General features: G+C 32.7%; 3 non-coding genes across 3 annotated transcripts; all 3 read right to left on the reverse strand.

The window, feature by feature from the left end:
• Positions 1 to 9,880: 9,880 nt before the first annotated feature.
• Trnal-aag (transfer RNA leucine (anticodon AAG)) lies at positions 9,881 to 9,962 on the reverse strand. The gene has a single exon. It is a non-coding gene; the product is annotated as a tRNA-Leu (tRNA).
• A 3,248-nt stretch (positions 9,963 to 13,210) lies between these two features.
• Positions 13,211 to 13,292, reverse strand: Trnal-aag (transfer RNA leucine (anticodon AAG)). The gene has a single exon. It is a non-coding gene; the product is annotated as a tRNA-Leu (tRNA).
• A 983-nt stretch (positions 13,293 to 14,275) lies between these two features.
• On the reverse strand, positions 14,276 to 14,357 carry Trnal-uag (transfer RNA leucine (anticodon UAG)). Its single transcript has one exon. It is a non-coding gene; the product is annotated as a tRNA-Leu (tRNA).
• Positions 14,358 to 18,893: the final 4,536 nt, after the last annotated feature.

Consider the following 18,893-nt stretch of genomic DNA (forward strand, 5'->3'; position numbering starts at 1 on the left):
TAGATAGATAGATAGATAGATAGATAGATAGATAGATAGATAGATAGATAGATAGATAGATAGATAGATAGATAGATAGATAGATAGATAGATAGATAGATAGATAGATAGATAGATAGATAGATAGATAGATAGATAGATAGATAGATAGATAGATAGATAGATAGATAGATAGATAGATAGATAGATAGATAGATAGATAGATAGATAGATAGATAGATAGATAGATAGATAGATAGATAGATAGATAGATAGATAGATAGATAGATAGATAGATAGATAGATAGATAGATAGATAGATAGATAGATAGATAGATAGATAGATAGATAGATAGATAGATAGATAGATAGATAGATAGATAGATAGATAGATAGATAGATAGATAGATAGATAGATAGATAGATAGATAGATAGATAGATAGATAGATAGATAGATAGATAGATAGATAGATAGATAGATAGATAGATAGATAGATAGATAGATAGATAGATAGATAGATAGATAGATAGATAGATAGATAGATAGATAGATAGATAGATAGATAGATAGATAGATAGATAGATAGATAGATAGATAGATAGATAGATAGATAGATAGATAGATAGATAGATAGATAGATAGATAGATAGATAGATAGATAGATAGATAGATAGATAGATAGATAGATAGATAGATAGATAGATAGATAGATAGATAGATAGATAGATAGATAGATAGATAGATAGATAGATAGATAGATAGATAGATAGATAGATAGATAGATAGATAGATAGATAGATAGATAGATAGATAGATAGATAGATAGATAGATAGATAGATAGATAGATAGATAGATAGATAGATAGATAGATAGATAGATAGATAGATAGATAGATAGATAGATAGATAGATAGATAGATAGATAGATAGATAGATAGATAGATAGATAGATAGATAGATAGATAGATAGATAGATAGATAGATAGATAGATAGATAGATAGATAGATAGATAGATAGATAGATAGATAGATAGATAGATAGATAGATAGATAGATAGATAGATAGATAGATAGATAGATAGATAGATAGATAGATAGATAGATAGATAGATAGATAGATAGATAGATAGATAGATAGATAGATAGATAGATAGATAGATAGATAGATAGATAGATAGATAGATAGATAGATAGATAGATAGATAGATAGATAGATAGATAGATAGATAGATAGATAGATAGATAGATAGATAGATAGATAGATAGATAGATAGATAGATAGATAGATAGATAGATAGATAGATAGATAGATAGATAGATAGATAGATAGATAGATAGATAGATAGATAGATAGATAGATAGATAGATAGATAGATAGATAGATAGATAGATAGATAGATAGATAGATAGATAGATAGATAGATAGATAGATAGATAGATAGATAGATAGATAGATAGATAGATAGATAGATAGATAGATAGATAGATAGATAGATAGATAGATAGATAGATAGATAGATAGATAGATAGATAGATAGATAGATAGATAGATAGATAGATAGATAGATAGATAGATAGATAGATAGATAGATAGATAGATAGATAGATAGATAGATAGATAGATAGATAGATAGATAGATAGATAGATAGATAGATAGATAGATAGATAGATAGATAGATAGATAGATAGATAGATAGATAGATAGATAGATAGATAGATAGATAGATAGATAGATAGATAGATAGATAGATAGATAGATAGATAGATAGATAGATAGATAGATAGATAGATAGATAGATAGATAGATAGATAGATAGATAGATAGATAGATAGATAGATAGATAGATAGATAGATAGATAGATAGATAGATAGATAGATAGATAGATAGATAGATAGATAGATAGATAGATAGATAGATAGATAGATAGATAGATAGATAGATAGATAGATAGATAGATAGATAGATAGATAGATAGATAGATAGATAGATAGATAGATAGATAGATAGATAGATAGATAGATAGATAGATAGATAGATAGATAGATAGATAGATAGATAGATAGATAGATAGATAGATAGATAGATAGATAGATAGATAGATAGATAGATAGATAGATAGATAGATAGATAGATAGATAGATAGATAGATAGATAGATAGATAGATAGATAGATAGATAGATAGATAGATAGATAGATAGATAGATAGATAGATAGATAGATAGATAGATAGATAGATAGATAGATAGATAGATAGATAGATAGATAGATAGATAGATAGATAGATAGATAGATAGATAGATAGATAGATAGATAGATAGATAGATAGATAGATAGATAGATAGATAGATAGATAGATAGATAGATAGATAGATAGATAGATAGATAGATAGATAGATAGATAGATAGATAGATAGATAGATAGATAGATAGATAGATAGATAGATAGATAGATAGATAGATAGATAGATAGATAGATAGATAGATAGATAGATAGATAGATAGATAGATAGATAGATAGATAGATAGATAGATAGATAGATAGATAGATAGATAGATAGATAGATAGATAGATAGATAGATAGATAGATAGATAGATAGATAGATAGATAGATAGATAGATAGATAGATAGATAGATAGATAGATAGATAGATAGATAGATAGATAGATAGATAGATATATGATTGGTGCCATGATCAGCATCAGCTAGAATAAAAACTAAAACAAACTAAAACGTACAACTCTACACCCTCATTCATTAGTCTATGAGCCACGCCATTACGCATATATATATATATATATATATATATATACTTAATTTACTCACATAAAATTAATATACCAAAATATAGATTTATGCGTAAACTTAAAGTATTTACTTCAAAAGTGCTCACTACGTAGGTAGAGCTAGTTAGTAATTTATAAAATATACATGGCGATTAAGCTACACTGAATATTCCGCGTTTCATCCACTCTAGGATTCGTCAGGCTTATGCGCATAAGCCTGAAGAGTCCTAGAGTGGATTAAACGCGGAATATTTAGTGTAGCTTAATCACCGTATATATTTTATAAATTACTATATATATATATATTTTTCTATATATATATATATATATATATAGGTCTAGATATGTGGTAAACACTTTGTAATATATATGTGTGTGTGTGTGTGTGTGTGTGTACTTGAATCTTGTCTACAACGATTGGTCGATTCCATCTTATATATATATATATATATATTTTTCTATATATATATATATATATATATATAAGATGGAATCGACCGATCGTTGTAGACAAGATTCAAGTATTCAAGTACACACACACACACACACATATATATTACAAAGTGTTTACCACACATCTAGACCCAGAGGCCACTCGAGGATAAGGGTTAATGTGTATATTGTAGTCATTATTAGAGTAGCGTAGTAATAATTTGTGGTGAAATTTTGGTATAATTAGATTATTTACGAGGACGGTTCAATAAGAATTTGTTTAACTTGAACTTGTAGACAGCTTGAAAGCAGACCAACGGAACCGAGGAAAAAAGCTTTTTTCATGGAATCCACGTGTAGGTTTAGGTGGGTGGGGAAATTTATTAGTAGTGGTTTTGCCTAAAAGAGTGTCTTTGTGATTGGAGTTGAGTCCCTGCTAGCTTAGATGAATTCTTTTGCAGTTTTAACAAAAGAGCTACAATAATGTCAGAGCGTCTCCATTTACGCTTAACATCCACAGAATGCCGACATAAATACATTGCATATGAATGAGTCCCCTGTGAAATTTCCGCAGGTCCCGCTAGTTATTATTATTATTATTATTATTATTATTATATTTGACTTAAGTAGTGCGAAGTTCTTTGATGAGATTGCACATTCCTATGACGTCACGTGCAAGAGCTGAAGCCGCACAAGACATGCTAAGTGGTCGCTCCTGACGAACCTCACCTCACTTGGCGCTGTGGAGGTTTTCTGTATGTAGTGACCATCTATAGAGGAGCTTTTTCAAAGAGTCATTAACAGAGACGTGCCCAGCGTGAGGAAAACAGTTTCCGGCCACGGTTATGATCTTTGGTGGGGTTTCAATTGAGGTCCACATCATGCCACCTCACATCTTCGAAGTTGGATTGAAAGTGTAGCTAGATATGCTGAATAGTGTGGTGATCTGGTGTAATCGGGTGGCCGCTAACAGACCTGGATGTGGCAACAGGACTCATCGCCGGCCCATATGTTCAAGGAGACCCAGGTTTGGCTTAAGAAGGGGTGCTATGACTTTGTACTCTTTTCTCACTGTTATATCGTAGATTATATGAATAACAAGCCATTACTGGGGTTGTACAGAAAAGGTTTATTTAGGTAAAAAGGTACACACATTTCTAAGCGTCCATTGACAGCTTAGTACTAAATTCTGTCTCCCACGTGAGGAGAGTTTGCTTGTCTTTTTATAGACGTAACAGTCCATTCATTTGAGGGGTGTTGGATCAGTCCATTATATCACCTTCCTCCCAAGCTAAATTCTTCCCTAGAATTTAGCTTCACCATTTTTTTATTTTTTGACTTTGTCCAAAAAATTCAGTTCTTTTTCTTTTTCTTTCACTTCTCCTTAAAATTTGCGTTTGCAAATTTTTTGATTTTGGAGAGTGACTTGTATTTTCAGTTACTGGTGCTTCCTTTTTTGGAGGCTCTGTGAAAAAATGTCATACAGTCCTTCCATCGGTACTTCATTGTTTTTAACTATTTCAATATATCGGGGTCTGAGTTGGTTTATATGTTTTTTGTGGGAAAATGTTTTTAACTTTTTATAATGTAGACCATTCTTCCAATTCTTTTTGAGATTATGCCTTCTTCCCAAAAACTCTTCCCTGCCCGATAATTGTTGAAAAAAAACTTTATCCCCGTCCTTATATATCTTGTATCGTACATTATCTTTTACACTTTTTTTACTTTTTTACTCGGAATTAACCGGTCGAACACAGAGCGCACTTTTCTGGCAAACATTATTTCCGCTGGGGATAAATTTGCATTTGTATTCGGATTAGGCGTTATCCTGTACACTGCTAAAAATTTCTGAAGACTTTTTTCTTCAGTGTCGATGTTATCGTTCTTTTTTAACGCTCGTTTAAAAGTATCGACAAATCTTTCAGCTTTCGAGGGCTAAAAGTTGGTGTTGTGATATGCTCTATGGCCAGTGACTCACAGTAGATCTTAAATTCTTGACCTTTGAACATGGTGCCATTATCACTAACAATTGTTTTTGGTACGCCAAAACGCCCAAATACCTCGTCCAACGCCTTTATTGTGTTTGCCGCTGTAGGATGTTTGAATTTAAAAATTTCTGTCCATTTCGACATGCTATCTACTATTACCAGGTAATAATATCCTTTTAGAGGTCCTGCGTAATCTATATGGATCCGCGTCCATGGTATATCTGTTTTAGGCCAAGGTTGCGTCTTAGTGGGCGGCGCTTTTGCTGCTAATTGGCAACCCTTACATAATTTTATCATTTTTTCTATGTCCTGATCCATTCCAGGCCAGTACGTATATGCTCTCATTAGTGCTTTCATTCTGGAGATTCCAGGATGTCCCATGTGGAATTCTTTTAAAATTCTCTTCTGTAATACTTGAGGTATTACCACTATCTGCGTACATTAGAGTTTCATCGCACTTTGAAAATGGAAAAACTGTTAATCCTTTCCTCTTTTCTTTTTGTACCACTTGTTTTTTTTATCTTATCAATGTATTCATCTGTTCTTGCTGCTTTCTTTATTTCCTCAAGTGTTACCGGAAGTTCCCTAACAGTATTTATTAATATATCTGTTAGTTCATTTTCTTCTTTTAGTGCAGCTATAACAGTTTCTTCAAGTAATTCAGTTTTATTTGGGATCAACCTGGACAAACCATCTGCGTGTGCAATTTTGCTGGATGCTAGGTGTTTCATTTTAAAATTGTAGTTTAACAGAATCATGCTCCATCTTTGTAACCTATTAGCCGTATGAGTAGGAACTCCTTTTTTGAAACCAAAAATCGATAACAAAGGTTTGTGGTCCGTTTCCAAGATAAAAAATCTTCCATGGATGAACCTATGAAATTTCCTCATGGCGTATACAATTGCCAGACCTTCTTTTTCTATCTGACTATAATTTTTTTCTGCGGGTAGCAAAACCCCTGAGGCATGAATAATTGGTTTAGTCGATCCATCTTTGAGTCTGTGTAGTAGCACAGCACCTAAACCGTATTCGCTCGCATCTGCTGCTACAATTAATTCTTTTTTCGGATCGTAGTGAGCTAGTGCTAAATCCGATAACAGACATTTTTTAATCTTTAGGAATGCTTCATCACATTCTTTTGTCCAGAGCCATTTTTTATTCTTTTTCAATAATTCGTTTAAAGGTGCTCTTAGTTCATGCATATTTGGGATATAATAATTTGCTAGTCCCAAAAATGACTGTAGCTGCACTATATTTTCTGGTCTAGGCATGTTTTTGATTGCTTCAGTCCTATTAGGATTAGGTTTTCTACCATTTCGATCAATCACTTGTCCCAAATATTCAATTTTGTCCATCCCAAAATTACATTTTTCGAGAGCCACTTTCAATCCATAGTTTGATATTCTCTCGAATACTTTGCCAATGTGGATCTTATGCTCTTCCATATTTTTACTTCTTATAAGGATGTCATCTAGATAAGCCATAGCAAAATCCAAACCTGCTAGCATTGTATCCATAATTTGCTGAAACAAATTTGGGGCTACTTTTAAACCAAAAGGCAAACGTTTTAGTGAAAATAGTCCTTTATGGGTATTTAATGTCAGATACTTAGCACAATCTTCCTGGACTTTTACTTGCCAATACGCTTCAAACAAATCAATTTTTGTAAAAAATTTTCCTCCGCTTAACTTCGAAAAAATTTCCTCTGGGGTAGGAAGTTATGCTCCTTGAGACAATCATTTAGACCTGTCGAAAAGTCCGCGCATACCCTGATTTTATTATTTTTCTTAACGTAAACCGTGGGTGAAGCCCATTCAGAGTAGTCCACTTTTTCTATTACTCCAATATCTTGAAGTCTCTTTAATTCTTTCTCTATAGTTTCTAATGCTGAATATGGAACCTTTCTTTTGGGTTTGAAAACTGGTTTAGCTTCGTCCTTTAGTTCAAATTTCACCTCCGTTTTCGTGCAACAACCAAACCTTCAGAGAATACCTCTTTAAAGTCTTTTTAATTCGTCAAAAAACTTTCCTGGTAGTTTAGAATTTTCTAAACCCGCCAGACTTACTTTATTGCAAAATGAGCTTATGGGTTTTCCCCATAAATTAAAAAGAATCATTAAGTCTATACCAAACAAATTAGAATTTTTCCCCGGTACGACATATAACTTGGTTTTCACAGCATTCTCCTTTAGAGACACATTGGTAAAAAATTCACCCTTAAATTTTAGTTTATTTCCAGACACACTTCAGGCAATTTTTTTTGTATTTTGTAATTTTGGAAACCCAATTTTCTTCCAAGTTACTTCGTCAATTATACTTATGTCGCTTCCTGTATCTAGAAGATAATTCACATTACAGCCATTAGTTTTAATTTCAATATATTTTCTTTTATCACACCTAGACTCATTTTTAGAACCAATGGTCTTTATTTCTGCTTTTCGGTATTTTCCTTTCCTGCATACCGTGGATTTATGGCCTTTTTTATTACATTTGTTACATATTTTGTATTTAAAGTAACAATCTTTAGTGAAGTGGTTTTTTCCCCCCACATGTCTTACAGGATTTTTCGTGTGCACATTTCATCACCCTTTCCATTTTTTTTTCCCATATTTTTTTCTTCAAAATTTTTTCCTTCGATGCTTGTATTGTCCTGCTTTAAATTTAACAGTTTCTGACACTCTTCCGTAACTTTTTGTAACGTTATTTCTGTGTCTTGGTTCATAATGAAAATTCCTTGAACGAATATCCTTATCTTTAGAGGCTGTTAAACCTTGCACAAAGATTAGACTTTTAAACATATCCTCGTTGAGGTCTTTTAATTTAAAGGATTCACAATGAGCATTCACTTTCCCTGCATAAGTAATAAAATCTTCGTCCTCCTGCTTCGTGATATTTAAACATTTATAACGTGTATAGAATAGACTATCTCGTTCACTGAAAATGTTTGACAATATTTTTATTGTTTCACTAAAAGAAATCTCTTCAGGTTTCTTTGTCAGGATAAAATTCGTATACTTTGTATTTTCCTGAGATCCAAGTTTTTGAAGAAGGATAATCTTCTCTTCGTCTGTCCAAGACTGACATCTCTTAGCAAAAATATTTTCGTATCTCCGAAAATATGCCGGAAAAGTTAACCCATTTGTCGGCTCGTATACAAATTCGGATAAAGAATTTGCTATTCCTTCAGGAGTGAAACGACAGTCTTTCTGCTGCGTTAAAATACTCTGTAGTATTTCGCTTTGCTTCAATTGTTGTTGCTGAAGTAATTCCATTTCTTTGTTGTGCGAACAATGCCGATTGCATAGTTCTAGTGAATTCCGCTAATTGCTCCATGTTAAAAAAAATTTTTTTTACAAAACCACACAATTAAACAAAAGATTCACTCAAATGTCCTATAAATTCAATGAAATAAAAGCACAAATTCCGAGAGAACAAAAAAAAAAACACTTCCAGCTGAATAAAACTTGAAATGGACACTTATGTTCTTTTCAAAAAAATGTTCGCTTCAAAATGTCAATTTCTCTTTTTTTTTAGGACCGTAACCGACTGAAACACTTACTTTTTAAATGTTGGCTCTGTCGAAGTTTTTTTTTTTCTTCTTCCTTCTTTAGATTTCTTTTGTTTTCTGCTCGTTAATCTTCTTGTGTGCTTTTTCCTTCACTTTGTTTTTTTTAGTGAGTTTCGTTTGAATTCTCCGTCGGCAGTTGTTATATCGTAGATTATATGAATAACAAGTCATTACTGGGGTTGTACAGAAAAGGTTTATTTAGGTAAAAAGGTACACACATTTCTAAGCGTTCATTGACAGCTTAGTATTAAATTCTGTCTCCCACGTGAGGAGAGTTTGCTTGTCATTTTATAGACGTAACAGTCCATTCATTTGAGGGGTGTTGGATCAGTCCATTATATCACTCACTCACTGACCTCCTCCTCCTCCTCCTCCTCCTCCTCCTTCGATCTGAATCCGCTGGATCATTTCGTTTGGTTATACGTCAAGAACATCACCAACATAACCTCCCAAAATAGTAAAGCCAGCCTGATCGCCGCCATCCACCGAGTATCTGTCGAGTTTTCGCCGGCGCTTGTGGAAAAGGCATACTCCCGGTTCCGGACCAGTATCGAGGCGATGATTGAAGCTGAAAGCGGATACATTGAATAGATGTCAGCTCTACTACATACTCAAGTTACTTGAGTTGATTTTTGCAAATAAAAGTTTTAAAATAAAATGTAGTATTGTTTTCTTTGGTGCGACACTTTTATCGTTCCACCCTGTAAATATCCCCGGCTAACCCGAACAGAATAAAATTTCACACTTTCACTGTAGAGGTTCCCCGGTACTGGAAAGCCTTCTACTCAAATAATTGCAGTCTTCAACCTGTTAGAATTTAGAATTTCTTCCCTGTTTCATGCTTCGCCAACTGTACTAAGATGCAGACATTTAAATGTAATGTGAAAAAACATCTAGTACATCAAATTCCTACTTACAGTTTCCCCTTTATATTATGAAAACTACTCGTCTGCGACAATTGTAAATGTGATATTTGTTCAAAACAGATCCGGATAGCTCTAAAATTAACTTTCCTTTTTTTTTTTTAAGGCATGTTTTTAGTTGGTAGTTTAGGGCACGTTGAGCGAATTTAATTCCATATTTATAATGTTAGAAAGTTCACATAATAAACATCAAAAGTAATTGGCAGCGGTGGGATTCGAACCCACGCCTCCGAAGAGACTGGTGCCTTAAACCAGCGCCTTAGACCGCTTGGCCACGCTACCTAGTTATTTCTGACAGGCCATATACGTATTATTTACAGCTGCATAGTCATATTTTCTAGGCGACGCGTGAAATAACTGAAAGGTAACGTACTTACTACACTGCTAACAATTGTTGTGGTGGTGGTGGTGGTGGAGTCTCGTAACATCTCCTGTTGATTTCACATATATTGCTTAATTTTGTTGTTTTTTGTTCAACAGTTTCAAGTATAACAGTAGGTGTGTCAGAAATTTCGTGAAAAATATTGAATAATTCCACCTCGTATTTCCAAGCTTATAACTCCTCGAAAAATGTAATTCAAGCCCTAATGTTTTTTTTTTTTCAATTAAAGGTGCAAGGACTAAGGTTTCATAAAAACAACGTGTTTTTTTTTTAAAGGTTTTAAATTTCGGACTTTACGGGTAAATTTCTAAAAAAAAAAAACACTACTTTTTTGTTGTTTTAAATTTGAATATATTATTTATTGATCTTTTATCTTCAATTTGTGATATATAACACTTTGGTGAGTAAATTAATTATTTACTTTTTAATAGACATTTCAAAATGGGAGGCGTGAATTAATTCGACCCCCTGTCTTTCCAAGCTTATAACTACTCGAAAAATGTAATTCAAGCCCTAATTTATTTTTCAATTAAAGGAGCAAGGACCAAGGTATCATCTAAAAACGTATGATCTATTAAACAATTTTAGTTAAGATTTCTTTTTTGCCTCTGTATATCGTTGAATTCTCTTTTGTAATTGTAGACATTTTAGAATCGGGTTATGAAAGTGCTAAGTCTGCGATAGGTTAATTTTTTTTTTTCGGGAACTCAAATTGCACTCTTTATTTTTATTTTTACATTTTTTTTTACTCAAAGCTTCTTTAGACTTTATATATATATATATATATATATATATATATATATATATATGTGTGTGTGTGTGTGTGTGTGTGTGTGTGTGTGTGTGTGTGTGTGTGTGACAGAACGATAAAGCTGTCGCACTGAAGAAAAAACACTACAGCATTTAAAAAGTGTTTTGAAAAAAATCAATTCATGTAACTTGATTATGTAGTAGAGCTGAAATCTATTCAATGTAGCCGCCTTCAGACTCCACCACGACTACCGCCTCGATACAGGTCCAGAACTGGGAGAATGCCTTTTTCACAAGCGCCGTGAGTAATCGGCGAATGGTGGCGATCAGGCTGGCTTTGGTGCTTTGGGAGGTCACGTTGGTGATGTTCTTGACGTATGACATAACGAAGTAGTTCAGCTGATTATGGTCAGAGAGGGAGGGGGGCTAGTGAGAGAAGGGTAGAAAGTCGTAGTACTCCTCCTGAAGCCAAGCCTGGGTTCTTTTAACTTTTAGGCTGGCGCCGAGTCCTGCTGCAACACATAGGGTCTGCCAACAGCCACCTGAATACACTAGATGGCCACCATACTCTGCAGCACATTCAGGTACAATTTAGTGTTGACTTTCAAGCAGACTTCGAAGATGTGAGGTTGCAAGACATGGCCCTCACTTGAAACCACACCAAAAACCATAACCGTGACGGGAAACTTTGTTTTCATCATCCTACGCACGTCCCTGTTATTCGTGGCAATCCACTAATACATTTTGATGGTGCTGGCAATGGTCCTGTTTTATAACTTATAATCGGTAGAGAGCATGAGTTGTACAGCGGCGCATCTCTGATCTCGCTAGTTGAACATTGTGTTACTTTCAGACATAATAGAAGGCTCCTACCGGCGACCGTTCTTGGGATTTGTACACAGCTGGCGAACTAGCAGATGGTCCGAAAAAAAAAAAAAAAAAAAAAAAAAAAAACGGTTTTCATTAAACGGAAAAGGAATAATATGTTTTTTTCTATGGCGACAATTTTATCGTTTCACTTTGTTTGGTGGTTTGCGACCGGTCTCATGCATTACAGTTTTTGTATGTAAACGAAACCATTACGGCGCAGAAGTACTTTCGACAAATGGATGAAATGCATCAGAAACCTCTACAACAACACCCATCATTAATCAACAGAAAATGCCAAATTCTTCTCCACAACAATGCCCGATCGCGCCTTGCTAAACCGACCCTGCAGAAGTTGAAAAAAAATCTTCCTCAGTCGCCGCCATACCCTCCAGACTTCGCACTTACCGACTATCACTTTTTCAAGCATCTCGACAACTTTCTAAATGTGAAATGCTTCAAAAATCTAAGCAAAATCACCAACGCCTTCAGTGACTTCGTCACCACCAGAACGCAAGCATTTTTCTTTGCTCTACTGGCATAAATACACTTGTTTTGTGTTGGCAAAAGTGCGTTGATTCTGGTGGCGCTTATTTCGATCAGTAAATTTTTGTTTGAGCCGAAATATGTTTATTTAAATTTAAAAGTTATAAACCGCAAAAACTTTCTTATCAACCTGATACAACTAGATTATTTCTATTACAGCCACGAGACGGCACAGCCATCCACACTTTTACAACGCTCCATCCAAGCTTAATCAAATATCTGGGCTTCGTGGATAAAGTAATTGGTAAAATTCAGTTGTAAATTACATTCTTCTGGAGGTTGAAGGTTCAATCCGAAGTGCGAGCGACACTCAAAATAGAATTGCGAATTACTTAGGACTTCTACGCAGTCATGGCTGACGGAACGAGAGCATGCTTCTCCCGTGGATTAAATTAAAGGTTTCATTCGAAATTTCGTGCAGATTACCGATAAGAAAGTCGGAGGTGACATCGACCGAACTGTTGCACGAATGAAACTCTGGATGGGAACAATAGTCCGAATTACTTTTCTGAAGTTTTCAGATGAGGATTGGTTATTTGTATTATGTTTTTTATTTTTATTTTTTTCAATACTGTTTTCATGTTGTTCACAACGTTTCGGACGATGTAACTTCCGACCTTCTTCATAGCGCAGTGGTTATAATACTTGAAAATAATCAATTGTAAAATTGATATTCTTCTGAAAGGTGAAGGTTCAATCCTCAGTGTGGGCGACCAAAACATACAATGGTGAATTACTTAGGACCGTTATCTAATCATGGCTAACGGAACAAGAGTATGCTGCCCCCGTGAAGTAAATAATGGATTCCATTCGAAATTCCCGAATTCGGCAGAAACATTACCGAGTTCCACAAGATAGAGCTGAAGAAGGAGGTTACCTCGACCGAAACGTTGTGAAAATTACACTCAAGATGAGCATATAAGTTCAAAGAATCCCGATAATACGAACCAATTTTATATGTGAATCTAGCTTAAATTAAAATAAATGGCAGCGGTGGGATTCGAACCCACGCCTCCGAAGAGACTGGTGCCTTAAACCAGCGCCTTAGACCGCTCGGCCACGCTACCTTGACGCTCACTCCTGCCAATGTATGTTTTATATACAATAGTATAGCTCCTAATGTATCTTATTTTTAGGCCACATGGGAATTAACCGAAACGTAACGTACTACTACGCTGCTAGCAATTGTGGTGGTAGTGGTGGTGGCGGTCTCGCAACATCACCTGCTGATTTCACGTGCATTCTTTGATTTATTGTTGTTGCCTTTTATTCAACAGTTTCAAGTGTCATAAAAGAAATTCTCGTACAAATTACAATCGGATTTTTACTTACTTCCCACCTTACCAATTGCCTTTTAAATGGCGACATTTGTTATGGTTGTCGAGTATGCTGGAAACGAATATCGCATTTAAATCTGCCGCAAACAAGTAGATTTCCGGATATTTAGCAATATAATTCCTTTATGTTAACGTCGGCAGGTATTGTATGCTGGAAAACGGATATCGCATTTAAAAAATATGCGTGTGCTTGCGCCTACAACAATGGCCACCGATGTTAACATAACGAATAACATTGCTTAATATACGGGCAACTACTTGTCTGTGACAGATTTAAATGCGATATTCGTTTTCAGCATAACCGAAACTTTAGAAAGTCATCATTTTAAAGGATATTATTAAGGCGGAAAGTAAATACAAATTATGATTCGTATTTTACGACCGGGCAACGCCGGACAGTCAATTAGTCATACAAAAAATTTCACTACCTACGTCATCAAATCCGAGTTTTAGGGCAAACCTCTGAAACTATTGAACGTTAGCGAAGTTTTAACGAACACAAGCCGAATATATCACTCGTGTTTTCTTTTTTTGAGAAGTTTTTAGACGGACCCCCAACACGAATGTATAAAAAATATGTCGTCATTATTATTATTATTATTATAAGCTTTATTTCTAAGTAAGTACTCTTTTTTCATTGAAAAGAAGCCGTCTGTCAAACGTTCCATAAAACATTTTTTTTTCAAATTTCTGTTAGCTTAAATTAAAACAGATGGCAGCGGTGGGATTCGAACCCACGCCTCCGAAGAGACTGGTGCCTAAAACCAGCGCCTTAGACCGCTCGGCCACGCTACCTGAACTGTGTTAAATGTAAACGCACGTCATTTTATTTGCGAACTGAAGCATAATGCACTGCATTAATCTCCGGCCACTCGAGAAATAATGAATACCCTCTTTAAGAGTGCATGCGAGTGTAATTGTGAAGCAAGTATTGCACAATCCACCAACCACACATCTTCTGGGTCGGTAGTTCCTGCTTCCAGTAGGAATCAATAGTAACAATGCCGAGATATGCGGAGAGCACATACAGCACCTGGTATTATCACGGCATAATTACGCTGACACATCAGTCGGATATATACTTGAGAGTCAAAAGAATGAAAAGAATATTCTGCTGTCACAGTCTTACTGATCACACTCGCGCATCTCCGTGAAGATGACAGCACACACACACACACACACACACACACACACACACACACACACACACACACATATATATATATATATATATATATATATATATATATATATATATATATATATATAACTCCTTCATTTACTCACATGAAATTAATATACGAAAGTATAGATTTATGCGTAAACTTTATGTATTTACTTCAAAAGTGCTCAATACGTAGGTAGAGCTAGTTAGTAATTTATAAAATATATATGGCGATTAAGCTACACTGAATATTCAGTGTAGCTTAATCGCCATATATATTTTATAAATTACTATATATATATATATATATATATATATATATATATATATATATATATATATATATATATATATATATTAAAACACTTAACAAAATCTAATTCATAAAAATCACTATGTCTGTGTGTCTGTCTCTATTTTTTCAAGCTGCATCTCCTCCTAAGGTCTCAAACTGGTACAAGGCGAGTCAAATGGTTCCAATTTTTGCGGACCGTTCTTTTCTGGGTTTTAGCCGGTAAAAATAGCTGCGAAGGAGGTCAAAAATGAAAAATATTGGAACCTGGAAGCGTAAGTGGACTAAACCCCTTATTTCTACGCATGTGCAAAAATTCACATTTATACGTTGAAGTAGATTAACTTTTAACTATTCCTTATCCATCGGACGATTGCTCAAAGGCCAACGACTAAGGCTAGAACGCTGTATGTTTTGGCTTCGATTGAAGTCGATTTTCTTTTTTTTCTTTTTTTTTTTTACTTTTGAAATCACTACTCTATATTGGGTACAATATAATAATCGATAGAGAATTGGCTTTGTAATAATATATACAAAATCTGCATGAATTAAAATATCGTATTTAAGCGTATTTTACGACCGGGCAACGCCGGCGCCGGACAGTCAATTAGTTATACATATTTTTAATGTCATGTTTTCCCAAGATATGACGTCTGGTTCATATTTTCTTTCAATGTTTCCGTTTTCCTTTCTTTATTTATTTATTTTTTTATTTTATTTCTTTATTTTTTTTTTTTTTTGTCGTTTTTTTTTTTTTTTGGCCTTCTTTTCACGTTTTATGTTTACTTTTCTCTTTTCTTTTCCATATTTCTTTTTTATTTTTGGTTTTTATTTTTCTATATTCTGTTTCAATTTTTCTGAAGGAATTAAAGGGCGATAATTTATTTAATTATTTCGTCTTTTTCCTTCTTTGCCGTATTTTAATGATTATTATGAACGGTTTCATTTTACTTTTTAATTTTCATTCATTTTTCATGCTATTTATTTCCATCCTCTATATTTTCATCGTATTCTTAATTTTTTTTCATTTTCTTTCTAATTGTCTTTTTCCTTTTTCATATTTCTTTGTATTTTTCATTTATAATTCTTTTTCTTTTTTATCATATGTATTTATATTTTAGATATTTTTCATTTTTCTTTTGCTGAATCATATTTCTGGTAGATTGTGCTTCCTCTTTTCTCATTATATTTCTTTGTATTTTCTTCGCTATAATATACTTTATAGTTTGCATTTTCTCTTTTTTCATCTTTTTCTTTTATTTCGTTATATATTTTTTTCTTTTATTTCTTTATATTTTCTTACGTTTTCTCATATTTTTTATTATTTCTTTTATTTCGTTATATTTTTCTTATTTTTTAATTCGTTATATTTTTCTTACATTTTCTGATATTTTTCTTTTTTATTTTATTATATGTATATTTTTTAATTTGTTATATTTTTTTATATTTTCTCATATTTTTTTCTTTTTTCTTTTATTTCGTTATATTTTTTGTTATATTTTTCTTACATTTTCTCATATTTTTTTTCTTTATAATCATTATATATTTTTCTTATTTTTTATCTCGTTATATTTTTCTTACATTGTCTTATATTTTCGTTTTTCTCTTTATTTTATTATATATTTTTTATTTTGTTATATTTTATTAAATTTTCTTATATTTTTTACTTTTTCTTTTTTTTTTCGTTATATATTACTTTTTTGTCATATTTTTCTTACATTTTCTCGTATTTTTCTTTTTTTCTTTGAATGCATTATATTTTTCGTTTTTCTTCTCTTTCTTTTCTCATATTTATTTATTCCTCTTTTTCTTTTTTTTGCCATATTTTAATGGTTTTCTATACTGTTTCTTTTTTGTCATCCTTTCTATTTTTACTCATTCATTTTTCATTCTATTTATTTACCTCAATTGTATATATTACTATTTATTTTTTTAATTTTTCTTTTTATTTTCCTACTTTCCTTCTTTTTTTTCTTTCTTATATTTCTTTATATTTTTCATATTTTATTTTATATTCGTTATCAAATTTTTATATTTTTATATTTTTCGTATTTTCCGTATTTTTCTTGCGTTTCCTTTTTTCTATTTTTGTTTCTTTTTTACGTTTTCTTTAAGTTTTACATTTTTCTTTCTTTATTAAATTTCTTGATATTTTTCATTTTGTTCTTTACCTTATTTATTATTTCATTCTTTATCGTGTGATTTCATATTCTCGTTTTTTTTTTCTTCTTTATCGTATTTTTATATTGTCGATTTTTTTTTCTTTTTTCGTTTTGATTTTTCCTTCTGTTTAACAAGTTATTAATAGTTTTCTTTCTTTTGCAATTTTTCATATTTTCTTTGTATCTTTTTGCTTTCATTTCTTTCATTCTTTTTCATTTTTCATACGTTTTCATATTTCCATTTTCTATTTTTATTTCATTTTCTTATAGTTTTATAAATTCCAGCCATTTTTTCCTTTTCTTTTTTTCGTGTTATTTTCTTTTCGTTTCGCTTTCATTCGTATTTTTAAACTTTCTTCTGTTTATTTTTTAATTTTCTTGTTCTTGTATTTATTTATTTCCCTCTCTATCTATTAGTTTTTACTTATTTTCTTCTTTTTACTTTTTTATATTCTCTCATTCCGTTTTTTATTTATTTATTTATTTATTTATTAGTAGGCCGCCCGGCGTTGCCCAATCGTAAAATACGCATAGCTATTATATTTTAATTAATGCAACATTCTTATTTATTATAAACAGAAATACCGTAGGTATTAAACCTAACGTTGAATTCCTTTAAAAAATGAATTTTAAAAAATGTACAGAAACTGAGACATGTGCATGCAAATACAGGTTGACCCCCCCCCCCCAAAAAAAAAAAAAACAGAGGACATTCAATTGTTTCTGAGCATTTTACAGTCAACGGAGAAAAAAAAAGGCCAAAGACCCTAGTGCTTTGATGTGATGTTTTGAATATAATAAACTAGTTATGACCAAAGTTTCATTTCATTCGGAAAAAAGACTAAACGGGGCCTAATTAGAGTTGGGGCCCGTTTATTTGGGTCACCCTGTATTATGCTTTTTTCTAAACAGTTCACTTCTTGTAAGTAAAAAAAAAATACCCGAGCTGAGATCGAAATCAAAATCTAAAGACAGTGAGTCACGTACGCTAAACATTAGGCCAGCTTGACACGATTTAAATGGTGTTTTTCAAACCTACTTATTGTATTTATTTGCTTCCCCACCAAGTTAGGCACAAGGCCGTTTTTAATGTGGGGTAAAAACCAGCTCTCCTAAAAGTAGGCAAAAAGGGGGCACTCTGGTTACCAAAAATAATAATTGTCCCAGTATAGAGGGTTTCCCCTCCATTGACAGGTACAAATTATCTTTAGTGCAGCATCCGCAAAACAGATACTACTCTTTGATCCCGACGCGAAGGCCAAGAACAACAGAAAAAAGGCAAGCCTCTTACCTACTTATTCTTAACATAAGTAATCTGTCATATGAACGATTCACGCATGCGCATTCGTGAAACAGTTGACAAACAGATATGAATCCGATGACCCGCACGTACCAAGTTTTCAATTCTTACCCCTTTACATAACTTTTCTGGGTGAAAACCGATTAAAAAGTTTTCCATAAATATGGATACCCTATATACCAAATTTCAAGTCTGTAGATCAAATATTCGTTGAGTATATAGGTTAAGAAGTGTCTTCACACACATATACATTCTCACTTTATATAGATATATAGATTTTGCTTTCTATCAATCTATTTCGTTTCCTCTATAGATTTTTTTCCTTTTTAGTTATTTATCTTCCCTTTTTTTCTTTTCTCTCATATATTTTGCCTTGTTTAAATTTTATTTTCGGTGAAGCCATTTTCTCCTC

The sequence above is a fragment of the Euprymna scolopes genome, chromosome 23 (assembly GCF_053919585.1).
Source record: "Euprymna scolopes isolate OS-2025 chromosome 23, ASM5391958v1, whole genome shotgun sequence".
Lineage (NCBI taxonomy): Eukaryota > Metazoa > Mollusca > Cephalopoda > Sepiida > Sepiolidae > Euprymna > Euprymna scolopes.